This window comes from Ictidomys tridecemlineatus, chromosome 12 (genome assembly GCF_052094955.1).
Source record: "Ictidomys tridecemlineatus isolate mIctTri1 chromosome 12, mIctTri1.hap1, whole genome shotgun sequence".
In the NCBI taxonomy this organism is placed as follows: Eukaryota; Metazoa; Chordata; class Mammalia; order Rodentia; family Sciuridae; genus Ictidomys; species Ictidomys tridecemlineatus.
Genome location: NC_135488.1, coordinates 100978248 through 100984247, shown reverse-complemented (window position 1 = coordinate 100984247; position 6000 = coordinate 100978248).

Here is a 6000-nt window from a genome sequence, read left to right as displayed (position 1 = left end):
AATCTAAAAGGACTGGTGTCTTTATAAGGAGAAGAGATTAGGGCACAGACACATACAGAGGGATGACCAAAGGAAGCCACAGGAGAAGACAGCCATCTGAAAGCCTTAGAAGAAGTCAACCTGACTGCATCTACACCTGGGACCTCAGCCTCCAGAACTGAGGAAATAAATTCTGCTGTTTAAGATGCCCAGTCTGAGGCACTCTGTTATGGCAGCCCCAGCATACATACACATCTCTCATCTGCCACCTGAATCTCACCACTTTAGAGGCACCTACAGAAGATGGCCCATCTCAGAGAACATGACCATGAATGAAGGAAGCAGAGAATCACTCATACATGGGGCTGCAGCCGGGATCCAATGGGTCCCTGAGCCCTGTGAGTTTGGGAGGGAGTCCCAGACTCTCCCTGGGGGTGGCAGCTTTCCTGCTGGAATTCACCAGTATAACTGGTGGTGGGGGGAGAGATTCAAAACCCCACTGCTCACCCCCAATTCCAGGTGAGATAGAATAGGACCTGATTTCCATCTTTAATGAGAAAGAGTTTTATTTATTTATTTATTCATTCATTCATTCATGGTACTGGGGATTGAACCCAGGACCTTATGCATTCGAGGCAAGCACTCTACCAACTGAGCTGTAGCCCCAGCCCGAAAAGCATGTTTTTGATAGCCCTATCTATGCTCCCTGCTTCCTGTAAAACTTGCAAAGGGACTTCCTGCAGCCTCTAGCTGGGACCACTACAGAACACCTCCATGAGCTCAGAGCTTAGCAGCAGACAACCATGCTGTGCACTGGCCCAGCCCCAAGAGCAGAAGATAATGTATGCAGAAGTCCCGAGTGGTGCTCAATAGTTGCCAGTATGCTTGTGCCAGCCACCTGTCAGACCATGGAAGATTTACTTCCTCAAAGAGTGAGTGTGAACTCTTACGGTACACCATCTCTTATGCTCAAACAGAGCCCTAACAAAGCCTCATTCAAATGTAGCTCTTGCCTCTTCATGATTTCTATCTTGAATGGAGCAAAAGAACCCAAGGTTACGCTGATAATGCTAAAAGCTGGAAACAGCAACGGTGGGGGGCAGGGGGACCGAGAAGGAAAATAAACCACATAGACCTTCACACTGTCAGCAGATGCTTAAATTAGAAAAGAATCATAAGAATGAGACATCGAGCACATTGCACTAGAACCTTCTGTGTTTTGAGGACTTTCAGATGGCTCCATACCTTATGATAACTATGTGAGAGGATATTATGACCCCCATCTTCCATAAGAGGTGATAAAAAATCAGCATGAAAGGATCTAGGCCTGGTGAGGGGCAGACCAGGGAGAGCTCAGACTCTGTCCTGGTTAGTCCATCCTCTGGGACAGTGCTCTTCCTCTTAGCCTCAGCCACCTGGTCTAGAAGATGTGGAGAAGAGACGCCCCTTCCCTGGAGCTGTGAGCATTGGACTTACTGAGGTTGAGAAAGTGCCTAGCACTCAATAAATGGCAGCCATTGTTTTTATTACTGCTCTATATTAATGCCACACAGGAAGGTTGAGTTTCCATGGGGCAGAGCCAGGACATGATCACAGCCAGCAGACTCAAGTCACAGCAATAACTATCAGAAACAGATACCCTGGTTCCAAGTGAAGAATGCGGCAACATAGGGTGTCGGTTTTCAAATCACCTTCACGGGGAGCCTGGGTCCTATTTAAGGAGCAAGTGTGAGGATTCCGGGTCAGAAGGAGGAACAAGAGGCCAGTCAGGGCCAGGACCCAGTGGGGATCAGGGTTAAGTCAGGGCTAAGAAATCCCAAAAGATTGTCTCTAGCTATTGAATAAAATTTGTCACCCTCAATTTCAAAGCAGAAGGATTAATGTGCCATGACACCTTGAATTTATTTGGTGTCTTTCTGCCAAGCAGATCAAAGCACTTCAAAATAAGTTTTTCTAAACTTTTCTGAAAAAGAAGCCAGTGAAGAAAAAACCCATTTTACTTATGAATTACCTTTGATATCAGCCACAAATGCTGACATTTTATAATTCTTTCTGTTTTCCAGAAGGCTCTAATTTATGTCCGTAGCTGCACACTGGGAAGCCAGCAGGAGGGATGAACCTCTTAGCTACTGCCCCTTCCTTCCTGTCCCACAAGCTGCCCCTGGACTTACCTATGACTCTTTACCTTTCCTATCCTTACTTTCCAGCCATGGTTCCCATTCTCCTAAGTAATAAGAACCGTACACTGAGGGTCTATCCGCAAGTGCTAGGCCTTCCCCCCACCCCCCTATCCCCCACCAACAGCTTTGTGAAATGGGTTGTATTATCCCAGTTACAGATGAGGCAGCTGTAAGCGCCTAGGCCCAAGCTTGCAGCAGTGCATTTTCTGCTGTGTCACAACCCCTTCTTGTGCTGCAGTAGGCACCTGGCACCAACTAGGCCTCACCCTTCCCGTTCCCCAGCTGCTGTATTTCCCCAGCCTCTTCCTGTGTCCCCCAGCACCTCATTTTATAACCTCCCAGGCTTCAGCAGATGATCCTCAAATCCATCCCTCTGGCTCCAGTACCCTCCCAGATTTGGTTCTGTTTCCAGTTTTCGGTCCCAGCCCTATCCATGCCTGCTCAACTCCCTGGAGTATTCTGATGTAATATTTCTAAACTAAGACCCTCTGTTTTCTCCTCAGACCAGTTTCCATCTTGCAGCTTTCCCTAGTAGCTTCTTGCTCCATCTGCCCAGGATGCTGGAATCCTCAGTCATCTCAGGCTTTTCTATAAGCCTGGCCTGTCCACGTCCAGGACAGTCACCAAAGCATGATTCTTCCCATTTCTCTCCAAACCATTGCTTCTCCCTCTCCCCTTTCCCCTCACAGCTGATCTACTGTCCTCTTCTCAGTGGTCCTGCCTGTCCCTGGAAGAGCCCCACCCTGGGCCTCCAAGTCTCTTACATGCACTCTGGCATTGACTTTCCTTGAAAGGGGCCAAAGGACCCACTCCTCAGTCCTGGCCTCCCAATGTGACCCTCCTCCCCAACTTGGACGACACAGCCAGCCATATCCCACCAAAACCCTCTACAGCTCCCAAGAAAAGCCATCTTTCTTGGGTGGCTTCAGTGAATTTGTTTCCCCTGACCCCAGTGGCCTCACCATGCATGGCTGGCCAGGACTCCTTCGTCTGCCAGAATCTACTGGAAGGGAAGAGCTGAACTCATGGATTCACTGCTCCAGAAGCACTTACTGGGCTCCTTCAGCACGGCAGAGGGGCAAAGTCTACAAGAAGCTTATGTGTGGGCTCCTGTAGGACCCAAAGAAGTCTGGTATCCGCACAGGTTGCCTATGAGCTGCCTATACCCTCCCTGTTCCCACTCTTGCTCTCCTCTGCCCATATCTGAAATCCTTTACCTGGCCCCCCATGTGAAGACTCCTCCAGACTCATGAGTTCTCTTGAATTCGTAATTAATCGTCATTGCTTTTTGCCATCACCTCCCTGCCATCTCCCAGGACTTGGAGGGCACAAAGTAACTAAGACAGTGACCTGGGGAAATAACAAGAAAAAATGGATTAGACATTCCAAAATAATATCCTTTCACACTCTGTTTCTATTAATGATTTTTTTCAAACAGGTAAAATCATGACTCATACTATACAATTATTATGTGTTAAAAGATTTTATTTGACTCATTAATTGCTGAGTCACGAATAATTTATAAATGAATAAGTTATAAAAATTGTTTCCCAGGAAAATCCAAGAAAAAGCATATACATAAATAAAAAAGGATGCCTAATGAACTTACTAATAGATGCCCTCTTTGGATAAAATAAATTGCATATATAATGAAAAATACATTTGTATGTCTATAAACAGGAATCATTTGCAATCAGAGTTAACAAAAAGTATAGACCCTATAGAATCAGATAACTCAGAAAAATTCGTGCCTGGCTTTCCATGAAGAAAATACTGGATTAGTTTCTTAGGGGTGATTACAAAACACAAACTGGGTGTTTTAACACAAGAGAAATGACTGTGGTTAATTTGTTGTTTTATAAGTAATTCAGAATGGAGGAAAGAAAAATTCTCTATTGAAATATAGAACATGACTATTTCACAGGAGTTTTGCTTAGTGATTTCCTTGAGGACACAAGTATATTACAGACAATGGGGATATTTAAATTTTTCCAGAAACTTTCCATAGAGAATACAAATTTCTGCCAGGTATGGTGGCACATGCCTAGTAATCCTAGCAACTGGGGAGGCTGAGTGGGAGGATCGCACGTTCAAAATCAGCCCCTGTTTCAAAATAAAAAATTAAAAGAGCTGGGGATGTAGCTCCATGGTAAAGCAACCCAGGGTTCAAGCCCTAATATATAAAAAAAATAGAAATATTTATATATTTTCCATACAACTCAAAATAGCAAGATGTCAAGAAAAGAAAATTTAATTATTTCTAATGCTTTCTTTTTATAAACTGAAAGTCAGACAATTTTTTTTGATTTTTCATTATGTCTTCTGGGAAATCTTGAAGATAGTTTTAGGTATAGAAGACATCCTGAAAATTTTCCCTTATTTATTTCTAAATTTAGAGTCTGACTTGGAAAGAAAAAAAAAATCCAGATTTGTTACAGGAGATGTGGGCACCTGATTAAGGTACAATCATGGGCAACTGTGAAACCATACTTGCTTATCTGTTTGATCAAAGTGACAATAAAACATTGAAAAACAAACACAGAAGGTAACACAATTGTAAAGAACAATTGTGAAAAATTTTAGTTTTTAATAAATGAGGACTTTATCTTTTCCCTTATTTTAAGTAATCAAGGATACAATAACATCAGCATGAAGCTCACAAAATTATACTGGTGAGACACAAAATCACTCATATTTAGGCAGATTTTACAGAGATAAAGAATTACCTTTTTATTATATGTGAAAGCATACAATAATGATCAGTAAATCAAGTAAGCAAAACCAGAATAAATTTTGTCAAAATTTTAACATATCTCCTATGTTCATTTAACATCTTTCAAACATAGCTGTTATAAACTAAGGCAAATAAAAGTCCCTTTCTGAATTTTATCCTTCATAATGATCTTTCTTATTCTAAAACAAACGGACTCTCTTTAAGACACCAGTTCTACAACTGTGATCAGGGGGAACCCCAGGAAGTCCTCCAGACCCTTTCAGGGAACTCATGAGATCAAAACTATTTTCATAATCATACTAAAACATTTTTTCTTCTCTCTCATTTTCTCTTGAGTGTTGAGCAAAGTTACATGGCACGTGACAAACTGGAGATTGAATGCAAAAGATTTGAGAATCCAGCTGTCCTCTATTCAGCTGAACGTGATTTGCAAATACAAATTCTTCTCACTGGGCAAGGTGGCACATGCCTGTGATCCCAGCAGATCAGGAGGCTGAAATAGGAGGATCGTAAGTTCAAAGCCAGCCTCAGCAATTTAGTGAGGCCCTAAGCAACTTAGTGAGGCCCTGTCTCAAAATAAAAATAAAAGAGGCTAGGGATGTGACTCAATGGTTAATTACCCTGGGTTCAATCCCTGGAACCAAAATCAAACCAACAAAAACAACAGAATGTTACCTCCATTTTGGTTGAAAATATATTTATTTTTCATACAATATGTTAGCATGTAGTGATTTCAGCATTTCTCATTTCAAACAAATAGATATTTTTTAAAATTCCATTTTAATGGAAATGTCTGGGAATTATTAATATATGTAACTCATATAAACAAGTGCCCTTTGGGATCCTCAATAATGTTTTATATGTAAAGGTCTCTAAGACCAAAATGCTTGAGACCTGCTGCTTTAGGAAAACTACTCTTTTTCCTTGAAAAACAAAAGGCACACAGCATCAACAATGCTTATTAATTATAACTGTTACATAAAGTAACTAATTTCTATTTTACACACACAAAATTAATAAACAAGTGTTGAATAATTGAGAAATGTCTGTTACCCATACATATTTTTTGCAGAATACACATAACAACTTCATGTAGCCTTTTATATC